The 27,946-nt window shown below is 32.7% G+C and overlaps 1 non-coding gene across 1 annotated transcript; it reads right to left on the bottom strand.

Annotated features, from left to right (window-relative positions):
• Nucleotides 1–24,273: 24,273 nt before the first annotated feature.
• TRNAT-GGU (transfer RNA threonine (anticodon GGU)) lies at nt 24,274–24,345 on the bottom strand. Its single transcript has one exon. It is a non-coding gene; the product is annotated as a tRNA-Thr (tRNA).
• Nucleotides 24,346–27,946: the final 3,601 nt, after the last annotated feature.

The following is a 27,946-nucleotide window of genomic DNA, read 5'->3' as shown; positions in this document are numbered from 1 at the left end:
GTGGATGGCAAGGACCAAGCCATTATATTTCAATCCAACATCATGAAGAGACAATGCTACTATATTTTTCAAGTGTCCATATATCATATAGGTATTCTTTCATTTATAACTAGCAATCAATCACAAATCCCATTGGTACACAAACTGGATTGCATAATTAGATAGAAAGTGGTTGATTAAAAAAATAGTATGATGATATTCTAGTCTCTTGTGTATCTTGATCAACAATATATGGAAGGCTCAAGAGTCACATTTTTTCCAAGATAAAATGGTGTCTTGTGTGATATGTCCTTCCAAAATTATATATCTTGCAAAGAACTACAGGACATAGCTTAAATACACCCATAAACCAATGCCTCATATGACAAGGCTCGATTATAATATTCCAAGGGGATCCTTTGATGAGGTAATTCAAGACCATATTCCTTGTGGTGGTGTTAGCATAGGCATACATTTCAACCAAACATGTTTCCTTTATAGGAGGTACTCTCTAGGAAAAGATCCAATAACAATGCTGAATTGAATGGAATATACCTTCTTCTTTAGATTTCTAAAATGAGAAACATATCTAAGCTCTATGTTCTTAGAGACACAAAGCTATTAAATGATTGATCCAATGTTAGATCAATTATACAAAACATTGGCCTAGATTCGATAGGATAAGAAATCCGGTAGTTTTCATATACTTTTGAATGACTTAACTATAACTACATCCTCTGTAAACTCAATGAAAAATCCGGTAGTTTTCATATACTTTTGAATGACTTACCTATAACTACATCCTGTGTAAACTCAATAAAGAGGTGAATAAACTCAATGAAGAGGTGAATGCTCTCTCCAAAGAATATCTTGAGCTTGCCCTAGGATCTCTGAACATCTGTGAACTCAGTGATGGTTTGGAACTTTATACAATAAATCTATATTTATAACTCTTTTCATTCCGTTTTTTTAATATAATGATTTTGTATAAATGTAATATAGGTTTCTTCCTAATTTTTTGAAAAGAAATAGTTAAAAAAATATGATAATATTGGTAAAAAAAATAGTTAAAAAAATATGATAGTATTGGTAAAAAATATATAGTAATAATCTTTAAAAAAATAAAAAACACCCTAAAACAATCACTTGTAAATCACACTAAGGTAATATAATTAATATATATATATATATATATATATATATATATATATAATTAATTTAGAAAACAAAAAAATTCGTGTATAATCACTTTACAGCCCTGTCTTTACACATCTTAACTCTATTTGACTCACTTGATATAAACAATAAATACATATGACTTTGGAGCATAACCATCCTAATAAAGGAAACGTAACCAAAATAATCCATGAAAGAAGGAAATAGTAGATCTATCTTTTCATGGCAATTTGTTCCATTCGCATCTTCTGTTGTTCTGTTTCACAATTTTATTGTCTGATCTCGGTTTTTTATGTTGTTTATAAAAAGTTTTGTAGTTAGCCTAGAAGACAACCTAACCGTTAATTGACATGACATATGAAGTATTATGTAAACAGTCTGATAAAATTTAAATATTTGAATAAAAATGGATAATTATTAATTTTTTTAAATTATTTGACATAAAATCTGGTTGATTATATATATATAGATATACTAATTATTAATCGGTGCAATTTAAATTATACACTGAAAAAAGTTTTACTTTTTCACTTTGTTTTTCATCCATGTTCATATTTTTTATTTTTTATTTTTAATAAGAATTATAAAAAAATAATAATAGTTAAAATAAACTTGAAATATAATTTCAAATTGTTTTTTTGTTAACAATCTATTTTCTTTAAATGTAATAATCAAAAACTCAAATGTATTTTGGAAAAATGAAAAACTACTTCTTAATAATCAATAACCATTAGTAAATCATTCTAAATAATACAATTTTCCTTAAATAACAATAATTAATTAATTTATATTAATAAATTGGTTCATAATAAATTTAAAAATATTACTCTAAAAGAAATTCAATAATACATTACCTGCTCGCTTTAAAATTAGTTACTTATTTCCCATTCCCAAATGGGAATAAAGGAAACAACCAGTAACAACCATACTTACTTAACAATTGGTAGCATGTGTGCTGAGAAATGGAAATGTCCGAAATGGAAACTAATTGAGAATGGCAAATTTCCCAGTTTTAAGTTTCACTTTTTTAAACGTTTTAAAAAACCGACTTAATGATTTGAGACTAAACTTTCAAAAAAATGGAAATGTACAAAATGGAAATTAATTGCGAAGGGGATATTTGAGAGTTTTACATTTCAGTTTCCTCGAAGTTTTTAAAAAGCTGAGTTAATGATTTGAGCGTAAACTTTTTAAGGGAAATTTCTCAATTTTAAATGTCAATGTCTCTGAAGGTTTTAAAAAGCCAAGGCAATGATTTGAGCCTAAAATTTGAAGTTTATAAAATATAATTAAAATTTAAGGAATTTTATAAAAAATTATTGATTTTTATAAAAAAAATCTTGAATCTTGAATTTTTAAATATGTTTATTAAGATGAATTTTATAAAAATAAATTTTGAATATTTAGTTTTTAAATATGTATTAATTAGAAAGGATTTTAAATAACATTGAAATTTGAAACTAAGAAAGTATTTACTTTTGAGTTTTGAATATTTAATTTCTAAATATATATTAAATATAAAAAGATTTTATGTAAGATAAAACTTGGGAGGAATATAGTTTTGAGTTTTGAAAAACAAGAAATTTTGGAAATAATTGATAAGTGTGATTGTGTTTTTGTTTAGTGAATTGCAGTTTTAAAATTGTTATCAAAATTATTAAAAATTATTTAAATTTTAAAATGACTACCAAAAATATTAATAGAAAAATACATTGTTGTTATATATATATATATATATATATATAACTTTTTCCTTAATTGATTTTTTGGGCGGAATTTGATAATTATGATAACAACCCTATCCTTTTTTATTCATAAATTATCCTCGTTTAATGATTTGATAGGTTCTTTTAATTTTATTTTTATTATAAAGACACTTTTAACTGATTAATAAACTTTTATTAAATTTATCAAATAATTTTAATAAAAAAATCAAAATATTTACCATATAAATAATTAAAATCTTTGCAATATATTCATGGTCTCATCATTTTGACTTATATTCATGGTCTCACCATTTTGACTTGACCTAATAGATAATCTGCAAAACTAGTATCTCCATCTACTTCAGCTTTTACAAAGAATATCAACAAATTTAAATAATATTACGAAGGTTTTGAATTAGCAGCAGATTGCATATCCCATCATAATGATGAACAGCTCTTTTACCTCATGCATGTCATAATGGTGTATTTCTCCTCAACTTCATGTATAAAAAATAAATCTCTTACTGTCTCCAATCTCATCAAATTTTAAGTATTTTTTCCATCTATTTAATCTAACTCCTCTGGCATCATGAATTTCTGTAAGTGGAATTTTATAGTTCTTATCCATCTCTTCTTAAATTAACGTAACGTTGCATCATTCATTTTTGGGCAACTTCACTCTCAATGTTTATCACTAGTCCCTAGAAGGGGTGCAAGCAACTTTATGAAGATCATTCTCTAACATTTGTTCAACATATTTAACCGCATCGACCTCCCTTCTTTGATGTCTTCCTGAACCTCTTCTAACCCGTAAACTTGATAGAATGAACTTTCTCTTTTACCCACCACATTTACCCATTACTAGAATTATCTCCCCAACGTGAAGGAGGATTCTTTCACTCTGATCTCATTAGATGTAACCAATATCACAACTAAGATGGCAAGTTTTACTGACATTAGATGATGCATATACCAAGTCTACAAATTTAGATTCTCCTACTTATTGTATTGGAAACAGTATAATTTGTATATTTTATTTTTTTGGTTAATAATATCAGTGTTTGTATTATTAACATTATGTATTTATATATATTTATTTTAATCAGAGATCTAACATAAGTCGAGAGGCATCAAATTTCTTCAAATTCAAACTTATTTTTGAGTGCAAAAAATAATGTTTAATTTTTATTTTTTTAAATTGTTTTAGAGAACTTTATAGAGATTATATAACATGTACAAGGTCAGTGGAGGCAGCTGGTTGGTAAAGTCGGACTCATAAAGACGGTGAGGTCTTGTGCTCAAACCTGAGTGAGGGTGTTGACTAGTCGCGTGGACTAACTTGCTTGGCCCAAGCCTGCTCACCTTTTAGGCGAAGGCGACTGGTTGATAAAACCGAACTCGTAAAGACTGAGGTCTTGTGCTCAAACCTGAGCGAGGGTGTTGAGTAATCGCGAGGAGTGACTTGCCTGGGCCAAGCTCGCTCACCTTTTAAGGTCGAGCGAGGGTGTTCACTAGTCGCGAGGAGTGGCTTGCTTGGGCCAAGCCCACTCACCTTTTAAGGTGTGTTCACTAGTCGCGAGGAGTGGCTTGCTTGGGCCAAGCCCACTCATCTTTTAATGTCGACGGAGGCAGGGTGTTCACTAGTCGTGAGGAGTGGCTTGCTTGGGCCAAGCCCACTCACCTTTTAAGGTCGACGGAGGCAGCTGGCTGGTAAAGTTAGACTCGTAAAGACGATGAGGTCTTGTGCTCAAAGGGCATTGACTAGTTGTGAGGAGTGACTTGCCTAGGCCAAGCCTCCTCACCTTTTATCAAAGAGATTTAGAACATTCAATGAAGGAGCTCATTGTTAAAGCGCTCCGTCAGCAGAGGTTACCGGTTCTAGTATCGCCGATAACAAAAATCCAGCATGATTTCCGCTGGTGCGGCTCAGGCTAGGTGCGATCCCCAGGTGACTTTGACGGCTTAGATGCCCTTGAGTCATAGCCTCTCTGCCACAAGGTAAGCATGATTTTCAGGATTCACCCACTTATCAACCAAAAAAAAAATTATATAACATGTACATTGAACTTGTTTTTTATTAATATATTTTTAAGTATACTTCAATATTAATTCATATTAAATTATTTTGTTTATAATCTACATTGCATATTTTATTTTATACAACATTAAAATATTAGACATATAAAATGTTATTTTTTTTTTACTTTTAATTATTTTACATGAAATTATATTAAGTTACATGCACAACTAATTATATATGAATAATTTAGAAAATATTTTATTTTTATTTTTAAAAAATATACTTACACATAGCTTTTATACTAGCTTATTAGGTTATTACCGTAGTCAAATGATTCTCCACTCAACCAATCGCTTAAAAGAGTAAAATATTATCACAGACATAGAGTGATACACATGTTAAACTTATCTTTTATTCTCTTATGAGCTCAGCTGACATTGTAATATATATATATATATATATATATATATATATATATATATATATATATATATATATTTGCAAATTATCCCGTGTCATGTATATTAATTTGTGATTGCAGAGACCTGAAACCTCAGAATTTATTATTAGATTTAGATGCGGGAATACTAAAAGTTGCATACACGGGGCTTGGACGAGTTCTATGTAAGATGTTCGAGTGCTATTGCGGAAAGGTACGGGTTTAACCAGGTCGGACATTAAATCCTTTTTACCCTTGAAAGACCGTAAACCTCGCACGCTGATTAGCCCAATCAAATTAGGGTTTTTAAAGCGCCATTGTCATTTGGATGCAGTGTCAACTCTATCGCATAGGCCTCCTGAGTTGCTGCGGGAGAAACAGAGCATTCTTTTCCAATTGACATGTGGTATACTGGGTGTATTTTTCGTAGAGTATAGATCCTCCAAAATAATGTTTGTGAGTTGCTCGTTCATTAGCCAGTGACAAAACCTTGAGGGGAATTGCTGTTCTTAATTATGCAGCTGAACTGTGTATTTTGAATCCTTCTTTTGATGGACATTCACAATTGTTCGAATAGTCAGGATATTCCAGTGAGTTTGAGCATTTTGTTGCTCAGAAAGAGCTTTATTCTTATTTGGCTTATTCTTATCTGGTATTAATGTCTTGGTTCACATCAAACTCTCATAGGTCTATCTTCGGGTTTTTTTTGGGGCACTTTTTTTATATTGAAATTTAATCAATAAATCTCTTTTAAAAGAAATTAATGCTAATGTCACATAATAGATAGTACTTATTATTTATTTTAAATAAAATTAAATTAAATTAAAAAAAAAATAATGAAAATTTGCTAATAAATAAATGGATTAACTAGAAATGATATTATTATTTTTGTGATGTTTTAAAATTTCAATCAATTATATTTGTCCATAAAAAACAAATATTTTTATCAATAATATTAAGCTATTAAAATATATCTTCTCTAAAAATAATTTTATAAATAATTTGGTGTTTTATATATATATATACACACATATACATATTCCAAATTTGAAAATAATTATTGAAACTAAAAAGGTATTGCAGTTATATCTTATGGCATAATAGAAAAATTCTATTAAATTGTATAGCATTATATTATGAAAAATTACTCCTACAATCATTACTCAACTCTCATAAAATCCAAAACATTAGTAACTATATATAAATAGAACTATTATTGTACACATGGAATCATTACAAAATAAGATGTCAGCGAATCATTAAGATAAATAAATTAAAATATTAACAAAAACTAATAAAATTGAATTTGTAAAGTTAAATTGTAGATAAAATAAAATTCAAACAAAAATCCAATGTGATATATAAATATTACATTCATGCTATAAATAAAATAAAATTGTATTTTTAATTTAGGGTGCAAAATGTGTTTTCTTAAATTAAAAAATATATATCATCAAAACCAAACCTTAACCAAATGTGTAAAAGATCTTAGTCGCACTTAAAAGCCGAGTACTCTACCATTGAGTTAGCAACACATATTGTGAATAGATATTGAGGATATATACGATCAAAGTGGAATGCGAGGTTACTGAATATGAATCGGTAAATCCTACCAATCTAATTGACGAACGGGAGGGATCAAAAACCTACATGAATGACCAAATAATTCACTCGTCAGTTCATATCGGAATATGTAGAGTTTCGATCCACCATTCCAAAATAAAGTAATCTAGGTTATGAATAAATGATCCATCGACAGAATTATCATGATTGGATAGAATCACTGATAAACGATGAACCTAAGATATCTATTTCTATTGTGAATGGACGAATTATATCGACACAATACACTATTGTCAATCCAGAATAAGAGATAAATTAATTGTTGGATTGGCGCTATATTGGGACGAGATGTTAGACGCATCGATAGAAAATCCTAGGCTTATTTGTAACAATAGAACGATTCAAATATTCGTCATCTTTGTATGGAATCACGTGGAAACGAGATTTACTTGGAGAGTATATAATAAAATAAGAATAATGTTGAGCCAAGGGCATTTGATCCGAATATGAAATGATGTCATAATCCATATCCACGAAACCCATTATGTAAACTACCGCATCGTTTCAGACGATGTTTTGAAGATTCCTCCCTGATCTCGAATCATGATCGAGATCAGTGATCTCGAATCATGATTCGAGACGTGATTATGAATAGTCATTAACTCAAATGATATGATAGGAATAGGTATCGAATCGGATCCACTCTTTTTGTATAGAATACACTCAATGTAATCAATTAATTTATATTTATTCAGATCCACTCTTTTTGTATAGAATACACTCAATGTAATCAATTAATTTATATTTATTAGGTACTTAACTTAATTCTTCTTTAGCTGCGTGCATTACCTCGACAGTAACGTTCAAAATGCCCTTTCGTCGTGAAAACTTTTCTGTATTTCTTTTTACTTCGTCCCTTACAAAACGGGGGATTTTACCCAATTCTTGCCGACTTTCAGGATCCCAAATTGGACTAATATCCGTGGATAAGGATTTAGTCATTATTTCCTTCGTATCATGACCACAAAAAATATCTAGAAGATGGTCCTCCATACCCAGATCGAATGAGTTATAAACTAGATCAGCTATTTGATTAGTACCTTCGTAACCCAGGAAGGGTCGATATCCCAAGGGAAAATTTTGGATATGAGCTGGGGAAGAAATAACTCCACAGGGAATTTCAAGACATTTACCAATATGACGTTCTATTTGAGTACCAAATATTGCAGAGGGTTCCACGCGAGAGATAATATCTCCTACTTCAGCATGATCATCTGTGATGATTATCTCATCACAAAAATCTTTAATTTTCTCTTTGAACCATTCTGCATCATGTTTACAATAAGTACCTGTACAACTCACATGAATTCCCATCTCTCTAGCAAGTATCTTAGTGATTGAAGTAGCATGAGTTCCATCAGCAAAAACGATTGTTTCTTTCCCCGTAAAATTCTGACAATCGATAGATCTTGAGAACCAAGCAGTTTGGGAAACGAATCGAGTTTGTCCATCGATATAGGATTCGTAATCAACCCTTTTGCTCGATAAAATAGGAGCCGCCAAGGTCTCAAGAGATTTCTTTATCTGTTGGATGCACTCATCCATATCTACAACTCCCATAGGAGTTGTAGATACATAAGGCATTCCAAATTCCTTATTTAAATACATCGTTGTCATTAAGCCCACTTCACGATAAGGAATTAAATTGAACCGAGCTTTCAGTAAATTTTTCGGATCCTCTACAGATCATCCTTCAGGAATTATTTGATTAATTCTGGTGTCCAGATCTTTTAATAAACATCTCAACTCATGACAATCATGTCGATTATGAAAACCCAGAGTAAGAATCCCAATTATATTTCGACCCGGACGTTTTTGAGATGCCCCTAATAACCAACGAATGGCAAGTACTTTTCCTTGGGTTGATCTTATCTCAGTGGGAACTCGATAATTCGATCCACCCACACGTCTTGCTTTTACTGTTACATTGGGAGTTACTCTACGTATTGCTTGGCGTAGAACAGATAGTGGATTTTTATCCGTCTTTTGTTGAATCTTTTTGATGCCTCGATAAAGAATTCGATAAGCCAATGATTTTTTTCCGTTTTTAAGAATACGGTTAACCACCATGTTAACTAATAGATTATGATAAATAGGATCGGATTTTGCAATTTTTTTCTGCATTACTTCGCCGTGACATGAGTGTGAAAAAGGTTCAAGAATCTATTTCATAAAAGCTGAAAATCATTTATTTTTGCTTTTTTACTCCATATTGTAGGGTGGATCTCTAAAGGTATGAAAGATCTCCCTCCAAATTGTACATACGACTTTCGTCGAATATGGCTTTCCACATTATTATATCTGCATAGATGAGATATATTCTTTATGCATATAATTATGTTTACTCACTCTCAATTGACTATCCATTCCCTTTCTTTCTTTTGCTATGATTGGAAATCCTGTATTTTATATATCTATACAATCAAGTCCTTAGGTTTACAAAATAGTGTATAAAAAAGTGTTTCAAATCATTGCTATTTGACCTGAACCCGTTCTAATAAGGTCAAGGTGTTTTGAATTTTCTGTTGAAACAATCAGGGAAAACTTCGAAAATGATTTCGATATTGAACCTTGGACATATAATAGTTCCAATGAAAAATAAGATCGTGTTTTTTTTTCATGGTAGCCTGCTCTAGTCCCCTTACAAAACATTCGTTATTAGGTTAGCTATACCACTACAGCAAAACAGGCAATTTGCGCCAGATTTAGCACCAGATTTTAGTGCATTTTTTTCTCAATTGGGATGAGCAGCCTGGTGCTAAATCTGGCTCTATTGTACAATTTTTAAAGCGTCCTTTTTTGCACCAAATTTTGCATCTTTTTTATGCCAATTTTTCCATCATTTTTTGCATCATGTTTTGAACCAAGATTTTCATTTGGTTTTACAATAGGTTTTGATTCTAGTTTTGTGCCATTTTTTGCATCATTTTTTGCTTCCTCTTTCATGGCGTTATTTGCTTCTAGTTTTGTGTCATAATTTGCATCGAGTTTTACACCATCTTTGGCATCTGATTTAGTGCCTTTTTTTACATCCAGTTTGTGCCAATTTTTGCATCTGGTCTTATGCCATTTTTTGCTTCTAATTTTGTACTTATTTTTACATCTATTTTTGTGCCAAATTTTCTGCCTTTTTTATACCATTTTTTCCATCCAATTTTGCACCATATGTTGAATCTGATTTAGTGCCAAATGTTGCATTCATTTTTGCACCATTTTTTGCATCCACTTTTGCATTTTATTTGTCTCCTTTTTTTGCATCCTATTTTGCACCATATTTTGCATTTAATTTTGCATCATTTGTTGCATCCAATTTAGCATCATTTTTAACACTATTTCTTGTATCTAATTTTGCATCCTTTTGAGCATCCAAATTTGCATCCTATGTTGAACCATATGTTGCGTCCACCTTTGCATGCCATTTTGTGTCTATTGTTATGTTCAATTTTGAGCCTTTTTTTTTGTCTACTTTTGCATTTGTTTTTGCACCAAGTTTTGAATGATTTGTTGCACCTCATTTTACATCCAATGTTACATCTCAATTTGCATCCAAATTTGAACCATTTTTATGCCCATTTTTGCACCATTTTTCCTTCTTTTGTGTCCAATTTTGCACCATTTTTTATGTCCAAATTTGCATCCTTTTTGGTATCTAATTTTGCATCCTATCTGGCTTCTAGATTTGCATCCTTTTTTCTGCCACATTTTGTGTCCACATTTGCATCTCATTTTGCACCTAGATTTTAGTTTGAATTTTCATCCAGTTATGCATCATTTTTGGCATCCTTGGTTTCACCCCTTTTTAGTCCCATTTTTCATCTTGTTTTGTTTCTTTTCTTACATCCTTTTTGCATCCTAATTTTACACCATTCTTTGCATCCTCATTTTGGTGTTCATTTTTGCATCCTTGTTTGTGCCTAATTCAGTATCCTTTCGTATGCCCTATTTTGTTCCCTTCTTTGTCTCTAGTGTTGCACCCTTTCTTAATTTTACTTTAAAACCATTTTTGTGTCATTGTTTGTATCTTATTTTGATAGCTAGTTTAACATCCAATTCTACTCCCAATTTTACATCCATGGTTAAATCCACATTTGGCTTCTTGTTTAGAGTTTTACTTTTATTTCCATTTATGACCCCTCTATGGGTTCATTTTACTATGTTCATTTACATAGTGAAATATATTAAAGTTTCTAAATATCATTTTGCTGTAGGATTTAATGCACGGTTAGATGAAAATAAAACCCTCTCAATTTATCCTGAAAACCTAGGACAAACCAATTAAGAGAAAGGTTGTTCTAAGGCTTAGGATTCTTAGTAGATCAAGATGTAGAGTGTATATTAAGAAAAATAAAAGTAATTCTTGTGAGTCCTCGCATGCAGGTCTTCTAAGAGTTTTTAGTATAGCTAGGAAAGGCTCCTAGCTAGCTCCAAAGCTTGGTCCTACACATAAGAGAGAGAATAAAGCAACCTTAACAACATAATATCTTGATAAACAAAACTATCAGAAACATATAAATAGTATTCAATAAATAAATATAAACCAAAATCCCATACATCCATTAGTTAAATAGAAGAAGTAAAGAATGAATAGAAACATATGGAAGGAAGAACAACTGATCTATATTAATAAATGAGTTGGAGGAAAGTTACAACAATCAGATGTAGTTGCAACGTCACCTCCCCCAAATCATAGCTCCAAAACTCTCCCTCTCAAGATAGATCTCAACAGCGTGACAATACAAGAATTCCCATCATTTTTTCAATGGGCAAGCCTCCAATATATAGGAAAGTGAAGGCTATGAAGATTTCCCAAATTCCTCATTAGTTCAATTTTGGAAAAGTCTTTTGGGTGAATAATGTTTCCTCATATAAAAATGGCCTTTTCCACTTTTTAGATGCTTTTGTGCTTAGGAAAAATCTTCCCCATGCTTTATGGCTCTTTCTCGCTTTTGTATGCTTCTATTTTTTAGGAAAAAGCTACAGATGAGGATAAAGAGATCACATTCCACCATATGAGTTTCCCAGAGTGAACAAGAGTGTCAAATTCAAATTCTAGTTTGCTTATGTTTTAGTTTTTTTTAATATATATTTAGTTTTAGTATTCTTTGATTTTCTAAAAAAATATATTTAGTTTTTTGTATTCTTTTTCTATAAGAAAAATTATATTTTGTTTTTATAAAAATGCATTTTAAACATTCCATTCATGCTAAATTTGTGATTTTAGGATATGAGTTTAAATTATATATAAAAAAGTAACTTAATGCCATGTGTTGTGTCATTGAGATGGGTGTTATACATCTCTTCCTTGCTAAGTTATAGACTTTGCTTGGGTTTTCTTAATGCGATAAAACTAATTATGTTCTTCATGATATCTTGAAATGTTCATCTTGAACCAGGCTAATAAAACAATAAAGTTAAAATAAGTTTTCCTTTGTCCTTTGTAGATCTTTGTCCCCATTAATCTTGGTCTTAATAGATTAATTGTCTTATGGTGGCCTTGAGTGGTCACTTCCATTAGGTGCATGCTTTATAGTTTTCTGTTAGTGACATTTTTTAGGCTTGATAATATGTTATTTAATTTATCAAAATGTGTTATTGTCCATATTATTGTTAAATATTAATATTAAATATGTTGGCTTTTTAGCATGGTTTAGAAAACATTCCCAAAATTTTTATAGATTGTATTTTATAATGTAATGATTCATTGCTTGATGAAATTGTTTTGGATATTTTTTTTAGTATATTAAATTGTATGTGATAAAGTCAAAAGTCACCTATTTTTTAGATTTTCATTGGTCAATTTCCCTTAAGGCCATCAAGTTCACCATTCGGTCCCAGGTTAAGGAAATATAGGAGTCATGAAGTGGAATTGTCCAAGCACTTAAATATTGAGACATGTTTTTTTTAAGTCACATTATACTTCCTTTCTATGTAAATTCTCGATGAAAATAGTCTCATGGAACATGAGGGGCCTCAATAGTAAAGGAAAACAAAGACTCATAAAAGAAAAATAGTACGCAAAGCACCCATCAATAATGTTGATATAAGAAGCAAAAATATTAAGTGAGGTTCTACCTCATATAATTAGAAAATGGGGGAGGAATTTCCAAGTAGTAGTGGTTGATGCTTAGAGATACTTGGGTGGAATGGTTATTATTTGAAATGATCAAGACATCAAGGTTACCAATATGTTTACCTCTTTTCGCATTATGACAATACAATTTTAGTTAATTGACATCGAGGACTACTACCATGTATCCAATGTTTATGACTCCAATTTCTCAAATGGAAAACCTCTATTTCTCAATTCTATTTCTAGCACAAGTATTTTATACTCCCCATCTCCATGGATTATTGGGAGTGACTTCAATATTATCAAGTGTCTTGAGGAAAAGAAAGGATGAATCACAATGTTTAACAAGATATTTTGTAAGCTATACCATTAAAGCCATAAAGTAGTCTCCATTAAAGTTGTCAAGCAATGAGTCTCCAACCCACACATGTGGATCAATGAGATGTAATACATGTGTGTGTAGTGACTAACTTAATACACTGCTCTAATAACTCCACAAACTTATGTATTTCGCTCCATCACATAAATTGACAGTAGTGTCACATAAGTAAACCAAGAGTAGACATGAAATCCTTAGGCAACAAACATTCCCTAGATCCTCAATTAGGTGCTTAAATGATGAAGTGAAAATGCAAGGAGAAAAGAGGAATTCATGATTTAACCATCACAAACATGTGATCAAGTGTGACTAGGAGTGTATATATTTTTATATTTTCCAAAGAGGGAGTGAAGACATGAGTTACCATTCGTTGGGCCTTATTTTTCTTTATTTTCCATTTTCTTATATAAAGGACTTAGGGAATAAGGTTTTCATAAGTTTGGCACAACTCATAGATATAAGATTTACATGAATTTTCACTTCAACTTTAGAGTTTAGACTTAGATAAATCAATATAGTGTATCTTTAATGATTTTGTCTTTCACTTTTTGATTTTATTTCATCACAAATGACAAAAGGGGAAATATTTTTCCATAAACCTATGAATGCTTAATCATAATTGCATCATGTGATGAAAACAAATTAATGATGTCATTCTCTATGAAAATGATGGGTATTCTTGAGAAAATCTTATGCTTGTGGATGTCTCCTCTCTGGTTGAGAGGGAGTGAGGGTAGACACCATATTATCCATGTGTGATGTACTATGGCTAGGACTAACAATCGTAAGCCTAGTAAAGACACTAGTAGGGATAATGGTGGATTTGATAAACATATCGAACCAATATTCTTTGAGAATTTGGACTTTGACTATGACTAATCATCATAAGTAAAGTACATTAATCCAAGGTAACAATAGTCATGAGGATTGACATTTCCTGGTGTCAAATATTATGATAGTGGACTAGGAAATGATCATGTGAGGACATACCTTGTGAACATCCTCATGGGGTAAGTTCCTAGAGAGGCAGTGGTGTCCAAATTTATGCCTCCCTACATTGTGCTCTGACCTAATGGAGAGATAAACTTGTTAGTCAAGGCCTTACTATTTTGACAATGTTGGCTATGATGATGTAAATCATCATTAATGCTTATCAATCCAGATCTCTTCTTATATGAATATTTCAACTTGAGAGTACTTTTTTGTCTCATTATGAGTACCTCCCTAGTTTAGAGGGAGGGTCATCATCTTCATTATCGCCATCATCACCACCATCACTATCATCATTATTGTCATCATTTCATTATCATCATAATCACCATTCATGTCTTCATCATCATCATAATCATCATCATCATCATCATGATTATGGACATTGTCGTCAATTGTTCATAATTATAGGTATCATAAGAAATATCATCAACCTAAAAAAGGTTACGAGTGCTCGAAAAGGGTTATTAGGGCACATGATATATGAAAGAAAGATAACAAATTTATTTTTTAGAGATGATCGATGATCATCATCATCACTACCGTTATCATCGTCATTATAATTGTCATCATCCCCATCATCATAACTAATATATTTTTATCATAATTGTTGTCATCTTCATCATGAACATCATAATCATCATTCATGTCATTATTGTTCTTGATGACGACCAAGATGAAAATAATGATAATGATGATTAGATGATGATGACTTGGAAGATGACACCAAAGATAATTATTATGATTATGACCATGACAACATTTAAAAATTGGGAAGAATGGCCAATGTCATTAGCATCATCATCATCATTATCATTGTAACTCCCATCGTCTTTATCATCATTGTCATTATCATAACAATCGCAATTCATGTCATCGTCATCATCTTCATTATCATCATCGTTATAATTATTGACATTGTCATCAGTTGTTCATAATTTTCAATGTCATAAGAAATATCATCAATGCAAAAAATATGATTGTGTGTTGGAAAAGGGATGCAAAAGTGAACAAAAAAATGGGGGTAAAAATAGACATAAATTTTGATGAAGAGTGGACACAACATAAGTAGATGTAGAACAAGACAAAAAAATTGACACAAAAGTGGATGAAAAGGTAGATGCAATAGTTGATGCAAACTTGAACACAAAATAGGATTCAAACATGGATGAAAAAGTGGAAGAAAACATGGGCACAATAGTAGGCATAAAACGTAGCATGAATTGTGGTGAAACAAATGTGGATACTACAATGAATTTAAAAAAAAAAGACACAAACTTGAATGCAAAAAGGAGGAAAACTTGGATGAAAAAAGGGATGTAAACATGGGCCAGACATGGGTGCAATAGTGGACACAAAATTAGTTTCAAAATTGGACGAATCAAAAGTGGATGTAAAAGTAGATTCGAAATGGGATGCAAAAAACATAAACAATATTTGATGCAAACTTGGACACAAAAGAGGATGCAAATGTGGATGCAATAGTGGAAGAAAATGTGGGTTGCAATGATAGGCATAAGATATGGCACAAATCATAGCACAAAAAAAGTGGATGAGAAAGTGGATGTAATAATAGACACAAAAAAAGATGCAAACTTAGATGCAAGACAAGATGTTATAAGGGATGTAAAAGTGGATGCAAACATGGGTGCAACATGAGAAACAAAACTGGATTCAAAATATGGATGCAACGGAAGTACATGAAAAATAAGATACAAAATGAGATGCAAAACCCAACACAAAAGTGGTTGCAAAAATAGATGAAATATTTTATGCAAAAGAGGATGCGAAGATGGATGCAAAATTGGAAGCAAACGTGGGTACAACAGTAAGTACAAAACATGGAACAAATTGTGTCACAACAAAAGTGGATGTAATGATAGATGCAAAAAAAGAAGCAAATGAAGATGAAAAATAGGATGCAAAAAGGGATGTAAAAGTGGGTGTAAACATGGATGCAACAATGGATGTAAAATAGGATGCAAAAGTTGATGCAACAAAATTCTATGCAAAAGTAGATGCAATACGAGACACAAAACCTGATGCAAATCTTGACGCAAAAGTGGATATAAAAAGGGATTAAAAATAGATGTAAAAGTTGATGAAAACCTAGATTTCTATGAGGATGCAATCGTAGATGCAAATTTAGAAACAAAAAAGGGTGCAAAGGGAGGTGGCAAACTAGGTGCAAATTATGGCACAAGAAAAATGGATGCAATAGTGGACACAATAACAAATGAAAAAGAGGATGTAAATATGGATGAAAAACAAGATGTAAAAGTCAATGCAACAAAAGTAAATTCAAAACTCGACACAAACCTCAATGCAAAACTTGGCACAAAGGGGATGCAAAAAATATGCAAAAATGGATGCAAAAAATGATTTTAAAAATGATGCAAAAGAGGATGCAAGAGATGATGCAAAAATTGATGCAAGTGTAGGCGCAAAAGGTGGATGCAATAGAGGACGAAAAAGATGGTGAAACAAAATTAGGTGTCAAACTTGATGCAAAACATGGTGCAAAGGATGGCACAAAACTTGGCATAAAACTTGGTGTAAAATCTAGTGCAAAACCTATTAAAATACCTGGTGCTAAACTTGATGTAAGACTTGGTGCAAAACTCGGTTAAAACTTTGCATCAAGTTTTGCACCATATTTGATAAATGGACACAAGTAGCACCAAAAATGGTCTCTAGACGCAAAAAAGGAAGCAAAAAGGGATGCTAATCACAGGGTTTTGCTGTAGTGTATATACTTAACATGTTCCTAGCAATTCACATGGCATCATCATGAAATGATACAAGTATTAGATAAGTAAGAATATGCAACGCACTAGAACACCCTTGTTGACGATCTTTTACTTCAGCAGCATCTAGAGTTCCTCGAGCAATGTGATATCTCACACCAGGTAAATCTTTAACCCTTCCTCCTCTTACTAATACTACAGAATGTTCTTGTAAATTATGGTCAATACCAGGTATATAAGCAGTGATTTCAAATCCAGAGGTTAATCATACTCTGGCAACTTTACGTAAGGCAGAGTTTGCTCTTTTGGGGGTGATAGTGGAAAAGTTGACAGATAAGTTTTCTTCACTGTCACTCTACAAAACCGTACGTGAGATTTGCACCTCATACGACTTCTCGTTCAATTTTTTTTGTTTCGAAGTAAGATAAATTGGATTATTCTCGTTGTTCGAGAATATTAATATTCCCTTCCTTTATACATTATGTCTCAAAGAGTAACTGGAACCAATTAAGTCAAACACATTTTTGTATTCTAACCAAACACTAATGAATCCTATTTGTCCTTTTCGGTCAAAAATATTATGCAAAATCTTCGGGATTCCCTCTTCCTTCTCTATTACCATCCTATAAGTACAGTGCCTAAAGAAATACTCTTTTTGTATGAATCGACTTTATTACATGCTAATTCCTTCTTCATATCTCGATATATCATTCCTCCAAATCACAAATTGGATTCGAAATTGACGGGTTAATGTGAGCTTATCCATGTGGTTATACATTGTTCGAATTTGAACAGGAATCAATTTAATGAAAGATCCTGGATTTCGTGCTTTTGTTGGGGTTGTCCAAGATCATTTCGATGACCTATGTTGAGGGAGATATATATCCATATCTATCTGAGATATGATCTGATCGACTGAGTAAGTCCACACGAATAGCAACCGATACCAGGGAGAGTATACGAAAAAGAAAGTTATTTTTGATCTGATATGATGAACTGATGAATGGCGTCAGTCCTATATCTTGTTTCTGTGGACCGGTGGAAAAGTGAGGGCTCAGCGGGAAGAGGATTGTACCACGAGAGAGCGAAGGGGTCAACCTGTTCCGAATAGACAACATGGATTTTGGAAATGTAGTTGTACTCTTGCATCGATCCAGATCAAGAAGTATTTCCATCCATGGGGATAAATATTTTCTCGCTAGATGAGAGGATAGCAGTGCTAGTTACAAATTCTGTTCCGGTAGGATTTCACTTTATTTATATAGAGTAGTTAACGGTTGCATAGGGTCTTCTCCTTGGTTCAAGAAGAACAATTTGATCTGTATCATCTCTGTATAATCTTGACTTGATCTTGTTCTCCTTATTCTTCCAAACAATATTGAGTTCTTTCCATACGCACTAGTGCTAGATCGGATCAAACATGTTGATTCAAGTTCATGTAAAACTTGCTTGATCAAGATAGGTAAAATATTACTGATTTTACGGGACCATATGTTATGATTCAAATCAGTAGGAAATACTACTTTTGATAGGATTCACTCAGAATAGGCTCCAATTTTTTTTTCGTAGTAGTGTGAAAAGAAGGAAGGTCTGGCTTCAAGTTGTTCGAGATAAAATAGTGGGATAGTTGTGTTGAGTCTCTCGACCCTTTGGTAAGTTATTATTCATAAGTCAGTTCTCCTTCCAGATGAGAGTAGGGAAGGGATATAACTCAGCAGTAGAGTGTCACCTTGACATGGTGGAAGTCATCAGTTCGAGCATAATTATCCCTAAACCTAATGTAAGCCCTTCCATATTTTTTTGTCAAAGGTATAGTAGTACTTACATTATCGATCCTCATATATCACTTCAATCATCAAAGTAGTATGGTTGATAGAAAAAATTTCTATTCGATTAAACTCTTTCCTATCCATAACTTTATGGAACTTGGAAATGAAACACCGAAAGAATATTTAAAGCCTTTCACTCAAAATTGGTTGAGATTTCTGCATCTTTTACTATCGTTCCAATTGAAAAGATATTACAATCAGGATTTTGATCCCGTTAGTTTAAATTCAGGATATGGCAAGAACACGAACAAGAAGGATGAGATTATCTCGAAGAATCAAGGACCGAGCGAAACTCATTCGGAAAATGATGAGAAAGATATCAATTTGAAGATCGATCGTTATATGAATATATCATATAAAATATATGAAAATATATCATGAAAATTGACCTTTCAATTTAAATTGGTAGATTCCATTATTATTTTAACGTTTTTGTCGAGAGAATGGATTGATTCAATTTGCAGCATATTTAGATAAAGAATATGCAGAGTTATCTATCTACGAGAGAAATGAATAAATGAAATACATAAGATGTCTTTCACATCACAATATATGAATTAACCCCATTGTTCCTTATGGCAGTTCCAAAAAAGCGTACTTCTAGATCAAAAAAAAAATCGTAAAAATGTTCGAAAGGGAAAAGCATATTGGGCCACAATAAAAGATTTTTCTTTAGCTAAATCTATCTCCACCGGTCATTCAAAAAGTTTTTATAGAAGCTATGGAACAATGGAACCTATGACTACATAAGATCATATAGGAATCTTAATCATTCATTGGATAGGATGGAAAAATAAACCAAAAACCAATTAATCTCATTGGAGTCTATATGTAAGTCAACCCCATAGAGCAAATACTGGAAGAGTAAATATTCGCCTGTGAAATTCTTTATTAAGACATTGGATGGAAATTTAAGAGTTATTCGTCCTGTAAATTAGATTCTATATACAATATGTGTAATGCATAGATATAGACTCATTTATCTACACATTGATTATTCACAAGGAGCCGGATGAGAAGAAACTTTCATGTCCAGTTCTGGATTAGAGATGGGATCAAAATACTATTAACCATCGACTATAACCCAAAAAGAACAAAATTTCGTAAACAACATAGGGGAAGAATGAAAGGAGTATCTTACCGCGGCAATCGCATTTGTTTCGGTAGATTCGTTCTTCAAGCACTTGAACCTGTTTGGATCACATCTAGGCAGATAGAAGCCGGATGAAGAACGATTAATCGTTATGCCCGTCGTGGCGGAAAAATATGGGTACGTATATTTCCCGACAAACTTATTACAATGAGACCTGCAGAAACACGTATGGGTTCCGGGAAAGGATCTCCCGAATATTGGGTATCTGTCATCAGACTAGGTCGAATACTTTATGAAATGGGCAGAGTATCTGAAACTGTCGCTAGAGCAGCTGCTAGAATATCTGCATACAAAATGCTTATACGTACTCAATTTTTTACTACCTAACCCAACCCATCCATACAGAATCAAAGAGTTATTTCTGGTGGAAGAAGATTACCAGTTCGTAAGAACTCTTCCTTTTTTTTCATATTATCTGCCGAGGTAAAAAATATTTTGGAGGAAAAATGATTCAGTCTCAAACTTATTTGAATATAGCGGATAATAGTGGAGCCTGAAAAATAATGTGTATTCGAGTTCTAGGAGAAAGTAATCGTAAATGCGCTCATATAGGTGATGTTATCATTGCTATAATTAAAGAAGCAGTACCTAACATGCCCCTAGAAAAATCGGAAGTAGTTAGAGCTGTAGTTATATGCACCTATAAAGAATTTGAACGTGACAATGGAATGATGATACGATTTGATGACAATGCAGCCGTTGTCATTGATTAGGAAGGAAATCCAAAAGGAACTCGAGTTTTTGGTCTGGTTGCTCAGGAATTGAGACGATTGAATTTCACGAAAATAGTTTCATTGGCTCCCGAAGTATTATAAGTACTGATAGATCTTGTAAGAATCTAACTTAAGGTTCATCAAATGGTACATGGATCAATTAAATTCATTGCACCTCAGGCATATTCCTCAAAGAATATCGAACATCCCTTTTATATTGAGACCAGGAATTCCTAAGAATTCGTTCGTCATGGGTAACAGTACTATTACCAATCTAATTACTTCTATAAGAAACGCTGACATGGTAGAAAAAGGAACGGTTCGAGTAACATCTAATAATAAACATTTTCTATAATGATCTGAAAAATGGATTCAATGTTCCGCCTCGATCCAAACACGTGGAGTAAAACTTATTAGATACCATTGAAAACTCGATGGCATCTAATAAGTTTACCTACTATTGGATTTGAACCAATGACTCTCGCCGTATGAAAGTGATACTCTAACCACTGAGTTAAGTGGGTCATTTATTCTCATAGGTAGAGTTGGATTTATAAACGATTCTAAATCGAAATCGAATTAAATGTATAGACAATGTATGTGTCCCTGGCATAGATCAAACTTATTGAAACGTATTGGATCATAAAATATGCACCTTGACATAAAGTGATCCATCTGGTTAGTATAGTAGTGTATCACCAAGACTAGCAAGGAAGGGCTATAGCTCAGCAAGGTAGAGCATCTCGTTTACACGTGCGCCAATGGTTTTCGGGAGAGTTTATCGATTCGTCCGATCCACGAAATAGATTCTATGTGAAATAGTCTTACTCTATAAATTTGTTTCTCTGGAGAACAATAGCATGACAAATATTAAGTTCGATCTGATTCAAATTACGGATCTAATTGATATGGTCAATCCCAGCTCTGTTCAATGCCAGGCATAATGAGTATAATACGGGGACCTCAAAATAGATTCTTTTCTCTCTATGAACTTTTAGGTGTATGAAGTGTCATATTTTACTTTTGGGGTGATAGAAGAGACTCTATTTGAGTCAATCTATGCCCGAGCAAGGCAGACCTACATCAAAAAAACCTTTTGAATAACTTTTGGATTGCTTCCGAAGGGTAAGAATTTGGAGCACACAGAGCCATATTATTATTTTACCAGAAAGAGTAGAATGGCAGACTAACCGATCTTTCCATCTGTTAATGAAAGAGGCCAATGCGAGAAAATGCATGTTGGGTTCTTGGAACAGTTAAAATTATTTTGATAATAAGAACTTTGATCTGTTCTACCGAGAAGGTCTATGGTTCAAGCCCGTATAACCCTATACATTCCACTAAGTGATACTATTTATATATATCCCCTCATAGTCCGTCCCTATGACTTGGCCTTGAAAAGTCTTTCAGATCATATCAATCTCATGCCCTTATCGAGATCGATGGATGGGAGTATTGGACTAGAGCAGGCATATTAGTATTTTGGATCGATCGAGATTGATCTGATCCCAGATGATCAAACCTATAAACTCTTTTTATTTTATTTTTTTATCACTAGTTCTTTGAAAAATTCAAGAGTTCTCTCGAATATCATATGTTCCAAACAATCCATAGAGCAGTCAAAGTATCGATTGGACATGTGACTTTTAGCTCCATCCAAACACAATGCATTCTGTTGGGGTTGAACAAAATTTCCGTTCAATCGAAAATCCCGGATGTATCTATCCCTTTGCTAAATATCGGGGCGAAGATCTTGATCAACTAGGATTCTCTACAATAAGTTATGTGCTGTAAATTGAGCCTATTTTTGAACCATAGAAGTGGCAAGTACGACAAATATTCCGAATACCTAGGCAGAGAAATTCTCTGGAGTTGATCCATCCTCGCTAAAGGCGAACCTTTGGTTCGTTCTCTTTCTTCACCTAAGATCATCACATGGTTTTTGAGACCCAAGATTTTCATATTGGGACAAACACTCTTCCTTGCCTCTAGTTCCGTTCTGGTAACATATCACAAAAATGCAATCTACCGGCTATGCATATTAGATCTACATCTGGACCAACGTTTGCTTTAATCTACCCCACTATTTTATAGAATACACATATTTCATGGAATGCGTTCTGGAACAAACAATAGAATAAAGAAGTCTGTTGGGTTGGGATGAAAGAAAGAAACTATTACACCTTGTCCAGAAATTATGTGGACAGCGACCCAAAAGAAGCTGCTTTCTGCCCCGTTACAAATAGATCTCTACTCGGCAATAGATCTGTCCGAAATGATTTTATATCATTGTGAGATGAGTGGGCTCATCTCATAACGAACTTATATGTGAAAGATTTGATACGTTCCACGGATCGATTGACGCCTACCAATTATATTCGCTTGATCTAAACTTTCAAACGAATTAACTGAAAGACAACAATCAAATTTATATTTGATTCATCAAATGTTCACTATCTCCGTCGGTAGATGAGCCTTTAAATTTGTATCTTTGTCCCATAACCTGCATAATAATATAACAAAGAACTTGATTGTATCCTAACCGTGCATGTAAGATAACAAAATTTTCCAGATTGGAAAACACTATACCTTCTAATACAAGAAGGAACGATACAAGTTCAAATGGTCTAGATTCATCGAATCTGATTATATGATAAGTGAATAGGGTCGAACTTGTCGACACAGCCACAACCTTGATCATTTTAAACAACGACTCTCTGATCAAATACCCTGCCCAAAGTTGTTCAGATGGACAAGATCTTAGTATCAAGATAAAACATACAATAAATATCGAGATAGATCTCGATCTATTCCATTTACAACGAACCATTTTAATGGTTATGGCCCGTTCGTTACAACTCGAATAACGTGGGATCTATCGAACCAATCTGCAAAACTGTGTTAGTTGAAAACTAAAATCTAATAGGGAAAAACAATAATTATCGCCCATGAGTGAATAGACAAAGGATCGATACGAAAGAAGAAAGATTCTTCTTTCACGTTCAAAAGAACGGAGGGAAGATGGAATCGGGATATTTCTCTGGGAGAAATACAAAATACTTCATATTTATCACATATTTGATAATAAGCCATACAACTTGTTCGAGAGTTGAGAGTTAGTCATCGATCTTGCTTTGATCCCCTATCAGAGGTCACCGACGACCCACATAAGAACAAACGTTAGCTCATTTTTTATTCTTGGATGAAATGACCGTAGATAGATAAATTGGTTTTTCCGAGGTGGATGTAGCCAAGTGGACCAAGGCAGTGGATTGTGAATCTACCATGCACGGGTTCAATTCCCGTCGTTCGCCTCATAAAAGAAGATAAAAAACGGACTGGATCCGAATCCGATTTGTTGTCATTTTCATATTCATATTTCGGTGAAAATATTTCTCTCTATGTAATAGAAATGGACACCCGAGCCTTCTTTCTTCGTGGGAAACATGAGCCCTTTATCGGACTTGAACCGATGACTTACGCCTTACCATGGCGTTACTCTACCGCTGAGTTAAAAGGGCCCCCTCATCATATATGAATGAGTGAGTCTACTATGGTAGATGGACAACAAATTGGATATGGATGATCCATCTATCTTTATAGATATCAAGTTGAGAACATATATTATAGTAGCTCGTAGAGTAAGGATCGCTAGGCTGAGCTGATACGAAACGAATGTATATCATTAAAATGATTAATTTTGTTGGTTATATATATATAGAAAAAGAGAGGGAGAGAGTAGATAAATTCCAAAGGTGAATTTATTAAGTTTATTTTTTAAATTTTAAAATAATTAATTTTGTATAATTTGAATCATTACAAAATAAAAATTGAAATGATTATTAAAATAAATAAATAAAATACTCATAAAAATTAATAAAAATCAATTTATAATGTTAAATCATTAATAAGTTTCAAAGTTTTTTGTTAACATAAATCAATACAAAATCAAACAAAAAAAATCCAATATATTATGTAAATATAATAATACAATACCTTCGCAGAATAAATAAAATAAATTTGTAATTTCCATTTATTTAGTACAAAATCTGCTTTAAATATAAATAAAAATAAATTTTAAAAAAATATTTTTTATCATTAAAATAAATTTAATACAATGGTACATATCTCTATTTCTCATTGACGAAAAAATAATACAATACCTTCACGGAATAAATAAAATAAATTTGCAATTTCCATTTATTTAATACAAAATGTGTTTTAATTATAAATAAAAATAAATTTAAAATGAAAAAAAGGAAAATTTATCATAAAAATAAATTTAAAATGAAAAAAAGGAAATTTATCATAAAAATAAATTTAATACAATAGTATATGTCTATTATTCTATTTCTCATTGAAGGAAAAATTTAATACGATAATACATATATCATAGTCTTCCTGGTCTTCACACCTACCCTATTTGGACAATATTTATACTTAAATTTTAAAAAAGTGTGTACATTAAATATAAAAAATTATTGAATTAAAATTTCTAAAACAAAAATTTATATAATAATTAAATATCATATATCTTTATTATGATGAACTTAAAATAGGTAGAATTATTTGGGACTAAGTGCTCCAAATAACATGAGTAATAATTTAATTTTATTGTTATTAATTTTCATTTTCGAGTAAGTTTATGGAGGTATCATAACGTAGTGTTTAAAAATAGATTATATTAAATGGGTTTATTTCAGTATTTATCTAGATCAAATTCCACTCCATATATCATTGTTAAAGCTATAGGATTTTATGGCAACTATTTTTTGGAAATTGTCAATTTCTCCAAAAAAAAAAAAAAAAAAAATTCAGCTAAAAAAATGATACAGTTGTACATATATCATAGATGTAGTTTAACTTGTAGACAAAATGGCATTGCATATATATCATAAATGTAGTCTAACTTACAAACAAAATGGAATTTTTCATGACATTTTTTTACCAAAAAAAATTGAGTTTAAGTTGTTTAATCTATAGAATTGGAGTGCCTAGGGGTTTTCTAGGGTGTTGAATCCATTTATGCATTTAAAATGCATTTTAAAAAACAAAAAATCAAATTCTTTCTTGAAATTGTTTTGTCTAATTCCCGTGAGAAAGCCTATTTGTCTATAAGTTAGACTACCCCTATAGCATAGGCTTCATACACTTACTTTATTTACAAAATATTGATAGTTGAATTTTTTTTTGGTCAAATAAGAGTGGAGCCTTCTATTAACTGCAAGAAATATTACATATGATACATGTCTTTACAAATGTAAGGACCATCAAAGGCTAACCCTATGAAGAGTAACCAATTACATAACCCGAAATAAACCTGACACCCTCAACCTGAGGCTTACAAAATAAAGCACCATCCATGATCCAACTCGATGGCGATTCAATGAGACCCCTAGTGATCCGACTGTTAGTACAAAATTTGCTTCAAAGGTGAGCTCAGTCTTTATCAACTTTACGGATTCAGCAGGGTAAATAAATAGTGAAAGTGTGAAACTCCAGGTCCATTTTTGGACCTAGCCTCCTATGTTGAGGCTCGATGTCCTTTCGATCTAGATCCCGTGAGATCTGATGGTCACGAACACTGTCATCTCAGCAACATGCACCCCTTTTACCCAGTTCACGAACCTGATAAGGATTGTGAGCCATTATTTTATAAATGTTCGGGTCTGATGTGAAACTTAAGCTTCGATCACTTTGAGAAACCAAAAACCACACGATTAAGCTCATGTTGATCTAACAGTCCTTTGAGATATCGTAACGGAAACCTGCATGATATTTAGCTTCTTTTTGGACCCCATGAAGATTATAAACCGTGAATCTAAAAAATTTTGGGTTCGCTTAAATAGTTAACCTTTGATTACTTTTCCACCTGATGGTCATTCGATGATGAAGGCTATCAAGATCTGTGGCCAACAACCTTCTATGATGCCTGTTGTTTACCAAGTGCCTCTCCCCTATAGAAAGCTATGTTTTGAGCATTTTCCTTCTCTTTATATTTTTTCCTTTGGGGATCAATGGTTAAGAATGACTTACGCTTCTGCTTTCTCCTGCTACCACTAGTCTTCCTTATTTTTCATTCCTAATAGTTTGGAAGTTTTCCATGTCTTTGGTCGCCTATCTTTGGCAATCCTCACGCAATTTCCCTGAGGGTGTTGAATCCCAAGCATACCTACTATAACTTTCCTTGCAAGATACTCTTTCATTCGCCAGACGATCAACTAGCATATTGGATTTTCTTTGCACATGAACAAAGCTGGTCGTTCTCAGGGTTTGTAGGTGGGAGTGAATTCACTGAAAGACCTGCAAGAGTTGCCAATGTTTTGAAAGTTTTCCAGGTGGTTTTTACATTAAAAATCTTCTTGGCCACATTAATAATCAGTTCAAAGTCTGTTTCAATGATGGCATTATGAGGGTTTGACTCAATTAGTATTTCTAGGCACTGCTCTAAGGCCATGAGCTCCACCATGTTATTAGTGGAAATCCCCAAATGACTATGAAAGATGACCTTTATGCACCCCTGCTCCTCTTTGATGACCTCGCCAAAACTAACCATCTCGGGTTACCTTTAGAGGCTCCATCTATGTTAATTTTCAAGAAACCATGAGGAGGAGGTTGCCAAAAGTCTTTGCTAGCATTTATCTGGCTCACATCTTTGTGTATGCTCTGGGGAACTAGCACATGGAGGCCCAGCTGCAGCAGTATACTAGCGTCCTGGGGCAGAGTTGGGTTCTCAGGAGGTCTTCCTAACATGACTGCATCTTTGAGCTGTCTTATTATTTGTGCAATAGTGTTCTAGGTTGAGCCAGTTTTGTTCTTGAATACACTGCCATTAAGTTCTTTCTAGACATCCCAGATTAAGAAGCCCGGAACCAAAGTCCAAGCTTTGTTGATGATGTGACTACCTAAGAAGTCTTTTCTCCAATTCTTCAAAGCGTTGGTAATACTGAGGCCATCCATATCAATTTGTATAAAGACTGAGGCCGCCCAATCCCACAAAGTAGAGGTGAATAGGCAGAGGTTAAGTAAGTGTTCCATCGTCCCCTCTTTTGAACCACATAGATAACATTTGGATGGGCCAACAAAACATCTCTTGAGAAGATTTTCCCAAGTTAGAATTTT

The sequence above is a fragment of the Pinus tabuliformis genome, chromosome 8, assembly GCF_031772625.1.
Source record: "Pinus tabuliformis cultivar Carrire ecotype Pingquan chromosome 8, CPIR1, whole genome shotgun sequence".
NCBI classification, from domain to species: domain Eukaryota; kingdom Viridiplantae; phylum Streptophyta; class Pinopsida; order Pinales; family Pinaceae; genus Pinus; species Pinus tabuliformis.
This window is presented reverse-complemented; position numbering and strand designations above follow the sequence as displayed.